The 15,924-nt window shown below is 41.0% G+C and overlaps 1 non-coding gene across 1 annotated transcript; it reads right to left on the bottom strand.

Moving 5' to 3' along the window:
* Window positions 1-13,871: 13,871 nt before the first annotated feature.
* On the bottom strand, window positions 13,872-13,965 carry trnai-uau (transfer RNA isoleucine (anticodon UAU)). Its single transcript has 2 exons — window positions 13,928-13,965; window positions 13,872-13,907 (listed from the first exon to the last, which is right to left on the bottom strand). It is a non-coding gene; the product is annotated as a tRNA-Ile (tRNA).
* Between the last annotated feature and the right edge of the window lie 1,959 nt (window positions 13,966-15,924).

Here is a 15,924-nt window from a genome sequence, read left to right as displayed (position 1 = left end):
GCCGCGACTTCAAAACAATCGAGAAGCGGAGCTGAGAAAGAGGAGTTTCTGCAGCCTGATATAAACTTAACTGCACCTCCTAGCGCCACCTAGTCAAGAGGAGTGAATCACCTGCGACTTGCGCCGTTCGTAAGTGTGAATTTTGTGAAACGGAACATATTTACTGTTTTGCCCTTCCACAACGAAAACGTCTCCCTTTGCAGGTTTTTGGTTAAAGAAAAAAAATGCTGTCATATTCTTCCCAGCTGGCAGTATTTATTCTGCAACATAAGCAAGATTTGTATTTCATATTTCGCAAATTGTATGAATTTCTCGAAAAACACGTTGTTCCAAGAAAGGAAATAAATACTTCTAGTAACAAAATCAAGCCATATGTGATTGTCCTTAATGATACATTCTGTATGACAAGACAGGAAGAAAGGCACCTCAGGATTTCAGACACAGGATCTCCTGTATATTGAGAGAAGTTTATACCATCTGTCAGTTTTCATGTCCAAGGAGCTCAATTTGCATTCCATGTACAACAGCGTGTCCTCTACACCCGCCACTGAAGCACAGCACAGGCTCAGCATCTTGACATCTTCCTAACAGAGACACGTAGAGACCTTTTGGTGGGCAGTGGCTCAAAAGGGGAGAAGAGACCATTTCTGGAGCAGGATTTGTTACGTTGGAGTATTCTGGACACAAATCAGTGCCCGCTTTTATTTCTGTTTTTTTTTTAATTTTACAGAAAGTTTAAATGTGACTTTGAAGGCATTATAATTCACAACCATGGCAAAAAATGGTTGTCCATAATTGTTGATTATGTTTGATTAACAGACAAAATATGACAACCCCTCTACTGAGCATATACTTTATTTTCCTGATGTAACACATCTTAACAAGAGGGCAAAGTAAATAAAATAATTAGCATCTAATTGCATGCAATACCAAATGCAATCTCTTTCCATCTTAAGAGCAAGGGTTCACATGATACATCAATTCAATTTTTTTTTCCCAAAAAAGTGTCTATTGTGGGACGAATACTGCTTGAGCAGCCTCTGTTCCTCAACCACCTGGCTCAGGTCTCGATGGAGTACATGTTTCTATGAGGCTGAATTGTCTTAGTTCAGGGATCTTCTTTACGAAATAAAGGATGGCTTTCTACCTGCTCAAGCTATTGTCGACACTGTGCGGGAGGTTGACGATGAGCTGTCTGGCAGTTAGATCCTGCAGGACTTTGAGCAACTCAAACTCAGCCTCCTGGACAGCTGGCTGGAGAAGCTGTGACAGGTGCATGGCTCAGGGAGATGACAGTGAAGACGGGGGACCATGGGGTGAGCCTTCTGGGGTGCACCACCATCGTGTTCCACAGGCTGGTTGTGGCAAAGCAGTTCAGGGCACCAGTCTTGGATGTGGTTTGGGGAAAAATCTTTCCCCACTTCGAGCCGGCATGGCTGTGGGTATGTCTGAGGCTGCCTTTCCTGCCCCAGAGGTTGAAGCAGCTCGACAATTTCATCCAACATAATTGCATTTTATGAAAATGGTGCTGCAGCAAATTCTGTATGTCTGTTGTGTCCCACAGCTTGTGAGAAGAAGAGAGAGACCCCTATCTCTTTTGCCTTCCGTTACTCCCACTCAGGGGTCTTTCCACTGACTCTGTGAGGGGCAGGTGTGTCCAGTAGATTATCGAGTGGAAGTTAGGGATGTTGGAGATGCAGCTCCTTGCATTCACAACAAGAGTCACCAGCAGCAGCAGCAGTAGTGCCTGCAGCTTTCCATTCTGTAGTGGTTTCGCCTAAACGAAAGGTTTCCCAAGCGGAAACAAACCACCTTTATTCGCATGCTTCTCAACTGCATAAAGGTCCCTAGCGACAGGCCATCTTTTCTCAATGTATTTCTGGTGTTTCATGGCATCTCGTACCAAATGCACTTTCCTTCTGTACACGGAGCTGATCACTTGAAATTTGGCTGTGCAGAGAGACCAAGATGAGCTTTGTCGACTCCAAAGCAGCTCCTTTGTAAAACGCTGTTTGTTCACATCACTTATGTGGGGCTTATACACGGCGGTCTCTAAAGGTCTTTGCTACCTGATAGTGGGGCATTGCAGTAGTCTAACCTGCTGTATGCAAGAGCATGCATTAATTTCTCTGTGTCTTGAGTGGAGAGAAACTGCCTTAGTTTTGCAATTTTTCTCAACTGTAGGAAGTATGTTTTGATACTCTTTTAACATGAGAGTTAAACGAGAGCCTTGCGTCTAATATGGTTATGTGCTGAGTCTTTGAGGCAAATTTTTGAATGCTCTGAGTAAAGTGCTGAAGTTATAGTAGTCCTATCAGTATTGTAGCCACCAAACAACAGAACCTGTTTTATCAGAGTTGAGGAACAAAATGTTTTCACACATCCAAGTCTTTACTTCATTAATGCAATTAGATACTTTATTGATCCCTCACGGGATCAATAAAGTATCTATTAAATAAAGTGATAATAGACGAGTTGTTGTTAGGTGTAAACAAAATGTTTATTTGAGTGTCATCAGCATATGAATGAAAGTTAATATTATGTTTTTGTATTATCCTACCTAGCAGCAGCATGTACAGAGAGAACAATATTGGCCGCAGCACTGATCCCTGTGGTACCCCAAATTGACATTGAGGAACCAGTTCAATTATTAGATATTGGAACATTTAAAAAGCATCAGATATTTTTTTCTTGATATTGCATTTATACTTTATGTTACTCTTTTCTATATATTAACTGTAGAAGTCCTTCCCAATTTTTTTCAAATATCACAATTTGTAGGCATGGAACTAAGGCATGTTATATCAGAATTTATTTTACCTTCATTTACACATTATAACACTCAACCTCTAAGTAAATAACAAATGCTCAAACATTTCGAACAGTAATTATAAATCCTCTCAGTCAATAACTTTGGAAAATCAAGTTAGAAACACGTAATCTCTGTCTGTAATAGATTCTTGTAAATCTTGGATTTTAAATAAGTCTACTGTAGCTGAATATATTTCATGTAAAAGCAGAAATGTTGCACATCCTTAATCTCTTTAATTACCTCTCTGCTACATAAGGCATCTCAGAGAAAAGTATTAAGGGGGTGGTATAAAGAATCTCCACTTAATCTCAATCTCATCTCTACTTAATTGGATTTCTTAGCAAAACCTTAACCCACTTGATATTTGCAAGAAATGTGATTGTTTTTGTTAAACAATTGAGTACGTACTGTACAGCCTTTAATATGCGATAGTGAATTTTCCCGTATTCTGGGGAGGGAGGAGAACTGAAATTAAGGAAATACATATTTAAAGGGGGTGAAAGTCTTAAATGTGTTCTTTCATATCTGGGCGTTTGAATAGATTTGTTGTATAATTTATTGTGATTTCACTCCATACTTGTGTTTCTCAGGAGAAAGTAGTAACATTGGGGATTTGAGGGTACAGAAAATACATTGTACTGTACGGGAAAATGTAAGGTTATGTTAAAAAAGAAACTTTTCAGCACCCTTTTGAACGCGATTATTAGACACCTGTTGAATCTCAACCGGGATTTCTTGAGACATCATTCAGTGAGCGAAGCCTCCCTCTGGACTCCGCACTGAGTTGAAAGCTATGCGAGCTGCTCACTCCTTGTTCTGTACTGTTACCAGAAATCAAGATAAATCATGTCAGACATTTTTCCATCTTTAATGTGACCTTGCAACCAACAAAATTCAAGAGAAAACAGATAATTATTAGGAAAAATAATTGAAATTAAAAAACCTACTGTCACGGACGTCCAAAAGGACTAACCGTGGAGAGCAGGAGAGCGGAAAAAGACCCATATGCGTAGCGGCGAAACGGGGAGTTAGCCCGGGCTCATTCGTGCAAAGAGTTCAGGAGTGCCGTATAGAAACCAATGCCCTCAGGTAGCGGACGTAGGGCGACCTGGTGCTAGGCGGGTCTCAGGACATCTGAATGTCAATGCTGAGCCAGGGCAGAGTGCAAGACCCGGAAATATATAGCCCCAGAGAGAGAGAAATACCGGAAGGACAGCAAATAACCGGAAATGAGAGACAGGACAGAGAAGGAGCACCCTCTGGCTGCAGAGGGCGTGACACCTACAACACTCTGGTTGCATAAGTGTGCACACCCTTTTATTATGGGGGCTGTAGCTGTGTTCAGAGTTAACCAATCACATTCAAAATCATGTCTAAAGTAAAATAGCATACACCTGCCATTAATGAAAGTGATTCTGATTAACCCCAAATAAAAATCAGGTGTTCTTGTAGGACTTCCTTGAAACTTTCGTGGTTGAAGTCTACTGGGATAGCCATGGTCCTCAAGGAGGTGATTAAAAATATAAGGGATCTTATTGTTGAAAGGTACTGATCAGGAGAGGGGTATAAAAGAATATCAAAGGCATTGGATGTACCATGGAGCCCTGTGAAGATTATCATCAAATGCGGCACCACAGGGACATTGACAAGATCAGGACAACCCTCCAAAGTTAATGACGGGACAAGGAGAAAACTCATGAGGGAAGCTACCAAGAGGCCTACAGAAAGCTACAGAGACCTACAGAGCTGCAGCAATTTTTGGTGGGTATTGGTCACTCCTTGCATGTGACAACAATCTCCCCTATTCTGCACGTCTGGGCTATGGGATAGGAGGCAAGACAGAAGCCATTTTTCAAAAAAAATAAAACTAAATTTTGCAATAAAATGCATTCAGTCACCCTAAAAAATGTCTTATGGTCTTATAAGACAAAGGGTGAGCCTTTTGGCCTTAAGTTTAAAAGATATGTTTGGTGCAACACAGCCCATCATCACACACCACTTGGTGGTGGAAGCATCATGCTTTGGGGATGCTTTTCTTCAGCTGGGACAGGGGCTCTACTCAAAATAGATAGGATAATGACTAGCTCCAAATATCAAGATATTTTGGCACAAAACCTGCTGGCCTCTGTCAGAAACCTGTCATCTAGACACTGTTCCCAGAGCTGGATAAGTGACTCCAGATTCTACAGCTCTCTAGCAATAGAGAAAGTCAGGCTACAGAAGTGGAGAAATGGAGAAAATCTCCTCTTCACAATGTGGAAAAATATTACCGAGACGAGTAAATTTCTTGAAGTTCAATACTCTATACAAGTTACCCCTTCCCACCTGGCAAAATTTAAGGGCTTCAGTACAAAAGCTGGCTGAAACAAGCGATCACTATTATTACACATTTTTGCAGACCTCACGGTGCTCTACACTGCTCTTTTCTAAACTGAGCTGCTCATTTGGAAACCAAAAGGCAACAGAGAGGCGTTCTTATACTGGGAGCCAAACCCGGGCCACCTGGGTGAAAACCAGGAATCCTAACTGCTAGACCAACGTAGTCATTCTGTGCATAATGCAGGCAAATTGTAGTTCCTGTCTCTATGCCGTGCTTCCTTGAGAGCTAGCTGACAACCAGAGCGCTGCAGAGTCTAAACAGAAGGCCACACCTGCATTCAACATATTCACACCAGGAGTTGAACACAGATACACCTGATGAAAATCTTCCCACATTATAAACTTGCAGCCCTGGGTCTCAGTTCGTTTTTGGTAGCCTTAGCCAATCAAAGCCTGTATGGCTCCCAATTATTTACAAAGAATTGTCCAATCACAGTCTCAGCTCTCATTCTTGGTAGTTTTCACCGAATCACAGCCCTCCCTGCTTTCAATCAACTGGGGAGTTTATCCATTTGTGTGCTGGTTAATCAATCCGGTTTTTCAAACTAGAAGTACCAGAAACTGTGGGCTCCTTGTGTTTCTTTGTCCTTTTTAAAATATGTTTCTGGTTTGTAAAATATCTGTTTATGACATTATTGACTCAGCTTTCTCCGGTGCTGTTAGAAATAAATATAAATAGGTATGTGGTATTTTAACTAATATGGTGTTTGAATCAATTAAGGGGTGGCTCCATCTGCTTTGTAGTTATAAAAAATAATAAAAAATGTAAGTGAAGCTTGATATGAGGGTAATCTGTGTTTTTACAAGTTCGGTACTTAATAGACTTTTGGGTTTGGATTTTGAATCATTATTGTCATGCTCAGGGTGGGACCAGCTTCTTTCTTCACAGAAATGTTCACACACAAGTAAACCGTGTACACTCAGGAAAAAATCTCAATTTCAATTTCTCATCTAGTCTATTTTGACCTTACAGATTGATATTATTGATATATTATCTTATCTGTATTATTTATAGAGCTCATGTATTTGTTGTAGAGTATTTATATTCTTGAGAGAACAACTGTATAACTGTAGTATTAACAGAGACTCTGCATTAAATACTATCTCCATTGTTGTAACTGCTTCAATCAATTCAGAGTAGCGGGGTAGGCAGAGCCTATCCCAGCATTAAATGGGCACAAGACAGGATACGCCCTGAATGGGACACTACAGACACACACTTACACCAGGGCTGGTTTTCCCAGAAGCTAATTAACTAAACCCAAGCGAACAAGGGTACATGCACATACCCAGGGAGCAGATTGAATGCACGAAATGAACCCAGCAATGCTAACCACTGCACTGCCTCGTCACCCTGACAGAGATTTAATATAGAATAATCCACAACATAAGTCATTGATCTCCCTTCTTCCTTTATTTCTTATCTACACTCTGGTTTATCGATTCTCTCTTCCTAGTGTAGTGACTCCTTTCCGCTTGATTCTCAACTTTATTTCAGAATTTTTTTCAGATCCCTTCTTCTCTTCATTCTAGTCTGGTGAGAAGTCAGGCTCCAAACAATACCTTGAGCAGTTTCTGCAATTTTATTAATAATAATTAATTCTGCTTCTTCTACTAATGATATCACTCCTGCTGCTGCTTACAACAGTAAATTCCCCCCTTATGTTTATAGTACTGATGACACTACTAGTGCTCTGAATAATATCACAGCTGTATCTACTGCTGTTCCTGCTAAACCTACAGTCTAGACATACCTAGAGGCTGCTCTTCTCTTCCTTCACTCTCTTCTTCTGAGCTTTCATTTCTCTCTTCTTTTTCTCCACTTCCAGTCTCCTCTTCTCGACCTCCTGCTTCATCTGTTCCATCTCCTTCTTTTTCAAGATTTCCCCCCTCTTCTCCTCCTGCTTCATCTGTTTCTTTTCCTCCTTTTTCCTCCTAGAGTCTCTACAGTTTATACAGATGAGACTATACAGTGTGTCCAATAAGAGTCTGTCCAGGTAAGACTATACAGTGTATCTAGTAAGAGTCTGTCCAGATGAGTTTATACAGTGTGTCCAATAAGAGCCTGTACAGGTGACTCCACACAAGGACAGAGGTTCTGTTCACTTCTCACCTGTCTCTGAGTCTCAGGAACTCTGAAGTTCCTCAAAGGAGGGGGCTCCTCCAGGGCTTGATGGGGGCGGCATGGCACAGTCACCAGGGGTTTCTCTGAGTTCAGATGATTGAGGAGGGAGGGCCCAGGGGCGCCGAGGTCCAGGAGAGGGAGGGATGAACTTGTTTTTTTTAACAGCCTCGCCAATCTGGATCATGCGTCTCCTTGGCTGTGGAGACTGAAGACACACAGAAGACCTTTCTGTTCCTGCTGAGTCCCACAACAAGTCAGACTGTCCTAAGACTACTACAAAGAGAAAAAATTAACCTGCTATTCACAGACCTCAGTTACAGGGACTCCCAGGTAGTTCTGCAGGATGAGGTAGAGCTATGCTGCACACTGGCGGAAGCACTTGTCCACCTCAGAGAAGTCACACCTGACCTTCATGTTTTCGAAGCAGGACTTCAGTGTCTCCTTCGCCTCCTCCTAGTCATCCTGCTTCATGATTCCTGTGCCCTGGAAGGGAAAATCCTAGGAAAATGGGGAGAGAGAATCAGGCAAGATGTCCTGACCATGTCTGCTGCTGTCAAACCAAACCTCCATTATCAGAGCTCCCGTTGTGTTGCCCGTTGTCTTCACTGTTTTAATTTTGGGATTTGGTAAAATTTCTTATCATATCCTCTGTGAAACTTCACTAACTCAGTACCAACTCCTGTACCAGAGAGAGAGAACAAAGACAGTGAATCATCATCATACCTCCACAGCGCCAGACAGGAGATGCAACCTAGGGGTGGAACTGTGGTATCTCTAAAGCCAAAAGAGAGGGGGAGGGGGGTCACCCCCCTGTTAATAGAGCCAATAGAGAGACAGAGACACCCCACTGTTAATAGAGCCATTAGAGAGAGGGGGAGTAACCCCACTGTTGCCATCGATGACCAAGAGTCTCACCACCCACTCTATGATGCCCGCTAGTGGTGATCTATAAGCGGTGTGTCTTTCAGCCAACCACTTGAAATAACAGCAGGCTGGTGTCCCAGCCCAGCTCCTGTCTCTCTCCCCTTGGATCTGGGAAATTTCCAGGTTGAGTGGGGTGACGCAGGTATCTTGGAAAGCTGAGGGGGTCAGGAGAGTCGCCCCAGCCCCTGTACCGCCCTGATACCACAGTGTAAGCTGGACAAGGGGAGGGGTTTCAGGGACTCACCAATCCCACATATGCTGCCTCCGATCCAAACTTGGCCAGGACCTCATCGTACAACTCCAGGCAGTCAAGCTGGATGGAAGACATCGCATTCTGAGCCCAGGTCCGCACCCAGCTCTCCTCAACCTAGAGAAGCCCCTCCAGTTCGACCCGCAGGCCCTCCCCGAGCCACCACAGGGCAGCCGGGGCCTTACCTACACTCTTACCTACAGTTACACTATAACTAACACTTACACAAATACTGCCAATATTACAACAGTAACACTGCAATTAAGGCTTACAGTTTGTATATTACTAACAATAACACAAACTTAGTAGTACACTAATAATACCAATAATAACAGTAATACTATCAAAAGAACTAACATGACAATGAGTATTAATACTCTGACACTTACACTATGATTATCACTAATATTAACATGAATACTAGCATTAAAACTAAAATTCAAAGTAGCTCTATCATCACTAATTCTCACATGAATACTAGTATTCAGTAGTGCTATCATCATTAATACTCACATAGACACACAGACACTACACATACTCATGGACACACACCCACACACATCAAACACTCACAAACACCCACACACCCACAGACACCACATACGCTAATAGTGATAAAAACACAGCACTCACAGATTTCTGTTCGTTGGTCTGGACTCTAGAAAGTTCTAAAGTGCTCTAGAAATTTGCAAGTGACTCTGGACCTCAACACCTGTTGATGGGTCACTTCTGTCAGACACAGCATTGGAGCCCAAGCCCACCTACACACACATTCACACACACTGACAGATATACACCCACACATTCACACACATTATGACATACTGACAGACACACAACCACACACTCACATACATTCACACAAACACTACACACACTCACAGATACAAACTCACAGACACACATTCACAGACACACACATAGACACAACACACACTCACAGGCACCACACACATTTATACACACAATCAGACACTCACACACATACAGTACTCGCACACATTCACAGACACACACATAGACACTACTAATACTTACAGACACACACCCACACACTGATAGACACCACACACTTGCAGACACACCCACACACACTAACAGACACACACCTGCACAATGACAGACATATCACACTGACAGACACACATTCACACACTGACAAACACCACACACTCACAAACACCACAAACTCACAGACACACTCTACACTTATAATAACAGTAATGATATCACTAAAACTAACACTACTGCTACTGTTAATACTGTAACAGTAACTCTATAATTAAATTTAATATTAACATTAATATGACCATTAAAACTAAAATTATCAGTAGTGCTATCATCATTAATACTCACATGAACACTAGCATTAGTAAAACTACCAGTTGTACTCTCACTAATATTAACATAAATACACTAGCATTAGTATTAGTTGCTGTCCGTGACGTCACACCACTCTTTGTGACGAAGGCGAGACATCTAGCCAGGCACAGTGATGTGCCACGTGTCGCCATGGTTACCATACTTATGATTTGTAAACAAATGGAAAATGCATTTAAACTGTTACTTACACAAATTTATTAACTTTGAATATAATTTTCTAGCTCTAGGATACAATTCCTAAATAATAATTTGAATAAATCATTCTTTAATTTCAGATTGAACATTATTAACACTAAACGCAAGTTAATTAATCGATTTTGACTCTTTTCTAGATTTTAAAATGGGTCAAGAATGGGAAAAGAATCAGTGCTCACCAATCGGTGAACTTAATCGATTATTCTATGTTTTTTTAGTTGAATTAATTGCTTGATAAGTGATCAATAACTCTCCTCCGTGCGCTCTGCGCGTCTCCCGCGGTCTCGCTTTCCGATTCCGGCGCTCTGCCTGGTGTCTGTGACGTCACAGCGCTCTTTCTGACAGAGCAGAGCACGTCTCCGCTGGAGACGACTCCTGTCCGGAGCCCGGAGGGCTTTTCTTACAGATATAACATCTCCAAAAACAAACCACACCGGGCTGTTAAGAGAAGCGATTCATAACAGCAGAAGGAGGAGAATGACAAACCAAGAAATGAAATTCATTAAACACTAACAGAAAAAAAAATGTTTACTTCACAGAATAATGCGTTATAAAGCATACTCCTGTGGAGCAGAAGAGAAAGAGAAGGAGCACAGGTCTCTATAATAAGTGCTTTTAAGCATTTTACACGAATCTCCATAGAATAGAAGCCAGGAGGATCAGACTCCTGATCCTGGAGGTTGAAGAGCAGCTCTTGGTTTTATTTTCACTCGATCTCTCAGTTCCTCAGCCAGTTTGATTATTTAATTAACTATATAACTGTTATCAGACTCTGTTTAACTGTATATTTATAAGACTCCACATGAGAGACGTGTGGGAGACGCTGAATCCCAGGGCTGGTGTGGAATCACACACAGACAGGTCTTCTGTGTGATCTGAGTCCCACTGCTCAGAGCTACAAACTTGTCAACTAGTCACTATTGTAGACACGACCATCAGTCTGCTGCTGCTGATAATCATATTACACTTATAAGAGTGACAACACTGCTGTTCATTAAATAAGTAAAAATAATAATAAGAGATAATCACATATTGCTCAATTGTCAGTCAAACACTTCTGACAGATAGGTTTATTCCATGCTGAAAAAAAGAAGAAAGAGAACACAACGTTTCGTTCGTGGAGCCTTCTTCAGGTGTGAGAGAGACAGGGCAGTAGGCAAAGGTAAAGTAGTGGGAGAACAAAGGCTGGGAGGGAGGAGGAGTGAGAGGCGGGAGCAGGGGACAGAAAGAGAGGCCAATCAAGAGGTGTGAAGTCAGAATAGATGTAGAGAGGTGTGACAGAAAGAGGGTCTTGGAACAGCTGTGAAGAGACGGAATGGTGGTTTAGTGAGAGAAGCGGGCAAGTGGCCCAGGGAGGAAGAGATTTTATCTGTTTCTCTACTGTGCATGTTTAAATCCACTTAATATTGAATATTAATATGGAATTTTACAACTAAGGCTAAATTTTGGTAGCTGAAACAGAAGTACTGTATAGTACAATTTTGTTTTGATTTGAACCAATGTTTGCACCTCAATAATCCATTCGTCATCGAAAGAAGCAAAGGCAGATGTGTATTGAATCTCACGACGATCCTGTTCTCAATCCGAAAGAAAGGTTTAATGTGATCCCACTAGAAAAAGAGTCAATTTCTATATCTAATGATGTCCCTCAAACATTTTGTAATATCTCTGGGAGTGTATACTGTAGAAGCCTGGTTAACTGCTTAAATTCAAACTAAACAGGACTATGGGAATGAGATTTGATTTTGAACTGGGATTTAAATAAATAGAAACGTTGCACTACATTGTGCTTTATTTAAGACAAAAGGTGGGCTTCCTGTGTTTTCGATTACTCAGTTGTAAGAGCGGAGGAATATAGTGGAAACAGCTGGGAACTATTTGTTCTCTGGTTTGAATCTGTCTGGAAGAAAGGTGTTTTTTATGTTCTTTAATCAGAAAGTGAAAATTTGTCATTCACTTAGTTGTCCAACGAAAGCTGAGTAAACGGTGAAGCAGAGCCTCTTGTTCTGAATTCTTCTAACATTTTCTAGGCTTGTAGACTCCTCACTCTTCCTAAAACAAAGTGCCGCAGATAAAGATACAGTAGTTGTCGGGAGTTTAGGTCAGTGGTAGAGCACATACAGTACAGTACCTTGCATGTATATGGCTGTTTTCAATCGCCGGCGTCTCCACTCTGGATTTCTTCCTAAGCGCGATATCTTTCCTTACTTGTGTGTGAATTTCAGCGCAACACATAAAGCCTTCGTCTGTTTTATAAAGATTCTATTTTAAATCAATTAAAACAAAAGAAATACTAATTAAATACACATAGAAAACACATGTATCTAATTAGAACATTTGGGCAATGTATTACTAGCAGTTGAGCTGAGCTCAAAGTAGAGCAGTTGATATTGTTAAACCACGTATTGTTTTTGAATGACGCTACTAAGCACTGGCACGGTGTTTGTGCAGTCCTTCCCAACCTTTCTATCGACTGGATGAGTCTCCTGTTCCATCTCCAATTCTTTCCGCACATTTCGCCTGTTTCACCACCATTATCATTAGACTATAGCCACTAATACGAGAATACTGTTCTGAAAGACTGTCTTAAATAATAATGTTGAAAAGGGTAATGATAAGAGTTTTTTTTCATTAAGGTAACCGTACATTTGCCTGTATAGTACAACTTATTATCTGTATCTGCAAATCCCCAATATTAATGCTGTCTCCTGAGAAACACAAGTGTAGAGTCAAATCATATTAAATCATACAACAAATCTATTCAATTAACACTCCTATGTGACAGAACACATTTAAGACTTACACCCCTTTAAATATGTATTTCCTTCATTTCAGTTCTCTCCCCGGGATACCTGAAAATTCATTATAGCATAATAAAGTCTGTGCATGCATTACCTGTAATACAGCTACTAATAAAGATAACATTAAACTTCATTATTAAGATATCACGCTTTTATTAATAAAATATGTATTGATAAAATTCCTTGTGAATAATTGTAGTGTCTGGAAAGCAATTGTTCATTACTTAATGACGATATTATTTCCACTACATTCAGGACAGTTCCAATGTGATCTATTGTTCCGCTTAGTCTGCTTAGTCTCCTACTTTAGTAACGTCTAATGGGCAGCAGCTGTTATTTTAGGGTTGTTGCAATTGAGAAGAGGTTTGGTACAGAGCTGCTGACAAATTTCAGCAGCCAGTTTGTTTCAACTGACCCGTTGTAGCTACCAATCAGAAGCAAGGAGAAACAAACATTAGTTTAGCCTTTTTTTAAAAAAAAAGGAAAACAGAGTAGTAGTTTATGTGGTAATTTCAGGTACAATGTATGAACTAAAGTTAACTAGTCCCACAGTAATGCGTGGGGTCCTATCAAGAAAAAAATAGTTGTAACCCGAAAACACAACAAACACAAAACGAGAAGTCTTCCGGGAACCTAGGTAAATCCCTGTAGTAGTCTAGCAACTATAAAAAACAACCAAATGCAACAACTTCAAAAGAAAAAGAACATTTAAAAACAAATCTGGGGAACAACAAAAACAGAATCTAATGCAAGAGCTTTATCAAGTCTTCAGTGCTCCACTCATCTCAGTAGACCTCTCTCATATATTTGTGTGCAAGTCAACTGGAGGTACACATTCCATGCTGAAAAGAGAAGGAAACACAATGTTTCAGCTGTGGAGCCTTCTTTGATTGTGACTCGAAATAAACCTTTACCTTTACTTGTTCGTTTGATGTTAATTTATCTCCATCAAATACCTAAGAGTATCTAAACTCGACAGTTGCTTTCAGTAGCTAAAGACACTGCTCCAGGTGAGGCTTGAACTCACAACCTCGGCATGACTCCGCTGTGTACTGCTGTATAAGTACCACGCGCTGACCGATTGCGCCACTGGAGCTGAACAAGTTGTGCTCCTCATACAGACTGACGCTGCAGAAACACAGGGTGAAACCAGTTTCGGTTGTGGATCCATCTCCAGATGTGGAAAAGGAACAGTAAAATAGCAAGGAAAATACAAGAAAAGAAACTGAAAGAATTGTGCTAACAGCAAAGGGGGACGGAGGGAGGTGGTCGGACAAGAAAATCAACCCGGCGGATTATTTGTAGCGACATTTTTTGAGTCAATCAGCACACCGAGTAGTCCAGTAAAGTGACAATAATGGAGAACTAGCTGACGCACCCCGTCGTGAAGACCCTCTGTAAGGTGATTACACGTTTCATTTTCAAGTCGCCTCCTTTACACGCAATTGCAGCCCCGACACTGAGAGAAAGCATGAGAAATGGCTTCAATTTCAATGTAAAAACTCACCATAACACGGACTTACACTGGGAAAAGGTGTTGCACTTTATGCTTATTGCTACAGCCTTCCCCCCGGTTATGAAAATGTCTCACAGTTCCGACACTGATGTGTGAAAGACAATGTAACAGACTATCAAAATCCTGAAGTACAAGAAATTTTAATGCACCAATTTTTTTAATATGTCCCTCTGATCCTGGCATGTCAGAATACATTTCGAAAAAGTATGGCATGAATTGCACGAATTGCAATGGCACAAATTGTTGAGAATATCACTGACCTTGCCGATATTTGCAGGGGATACGAATGTTTTGCACATGTTGAACTACAACACGTAAAAATTGAGCTCCTTAGTCATTATCACCGGGAATGTCCAATAATGACGAACATCAGTAGCTTCAAGGAAACTTAGACTCGCACATGGAGTTTTATCTTGGAATGGAGGGTGGGAGAATTCATTTAGACTCTCGTTGCTCATTAGCTAAACTATATGACACAGCTAAAAATAGCTAAAAATATGACACAGATTTGTTCGAGAAACTTGTAATCACCTTAAAAAGAGTCTTCTTGAAGATGTGAACCAGCTAGCTCTCCACTGTCAATTGACAGGACTTTAGAAGAAACTGTTCTCATACAACCAACATAAAATTACACATCTTAAGGAACATGAAGAGAAATCCATGTACTAAATAACATAAAACTGTCGCTGCAAATCATCACCAAGCTGTTTTATGTGTCTGACCACCTCTTTCCTACTTTGCAGCAAGCACAATTCTTTCTGTTTCTTCATCGCTATTTTACTGTCTCTTTTCCCCACATGGAGATGGATCCACAGCCGAAACTTTAGGTCGGTTCCTGTTACTCTGTCCGATTGAAAGAGCTGTATTAAAGGCACTCCCACCTCTGCAGGAAAGTTATTGCTGCTCTCAACACAATATACTGCAGTCAAATGTGATAGCGATACTGTCACTGCGTGTGGGCCACGTGTTCCTGCTGTCAGCCTATTATGTCATGTTCATCCACACCCAGAAATATTACTGCTGTAGCACAAGAGTTATATAGGCGCAGTCGAGAGCGCATGAATCTCTTAATCTCAGAACTGTGGGTTCAGCTCCCACATTGGGTCCCTCTGTGTCAATTTGATCCCCCCAATTCTCCTAGCATGACCCGATGGCGTAACAGTGATACCCAGTGCCTTATGACCTTTGCGTAATTCAGCTTTCTTTCCACTTGATTCAGATTTTGATCTGAAATCATCGGCCAAACAAGAGTTTGTCTAAATCAAGGGTGATTCGCTCACAAGCAAGTATTAAACACTTCAGCATTTTCTGTTCGAATACCACACTTTGTCAAAACACTGCCGCTTCTTAAGCTACCAAGTAACGGTTTTTGAGCACGCGTTGTATTGTAAATACTTATATTAAAAAAGCATAAATTCACATAATGGAATTTGGACGGAACAAAGTAGTCCAGCCCCTATACAACATTACATACCCACTGATTAAGTTTAAAACTACAGCAACAGGAGTAACAATAATGGCAACAACATCTTTGGAGTT

The sequence above is a fragment of the Atractosteus spatula genome (assembly GCF_055471065.1).
Source record: "Atractosteus spatula isolate fAtrSpa1 chromosome 10 unlocalized genomic scaffold, fAtrSpa1.hap1 SUPER_10_unloc_10, whole genome shotgun sequence".
Taxonomy (NCBI): domain Eukaryota; kingdom Metazoa; phylum Chordata; class Actinopteri; order Semionotiformes; family Lepisosteidae; genus Atractosteus; species Atractosteus spatula.
The sequence above is the reverse complement of the archived record's forward strand: the minus strand, read 5'-3'. Positions and strand labels throughout refer to the sequence as shown.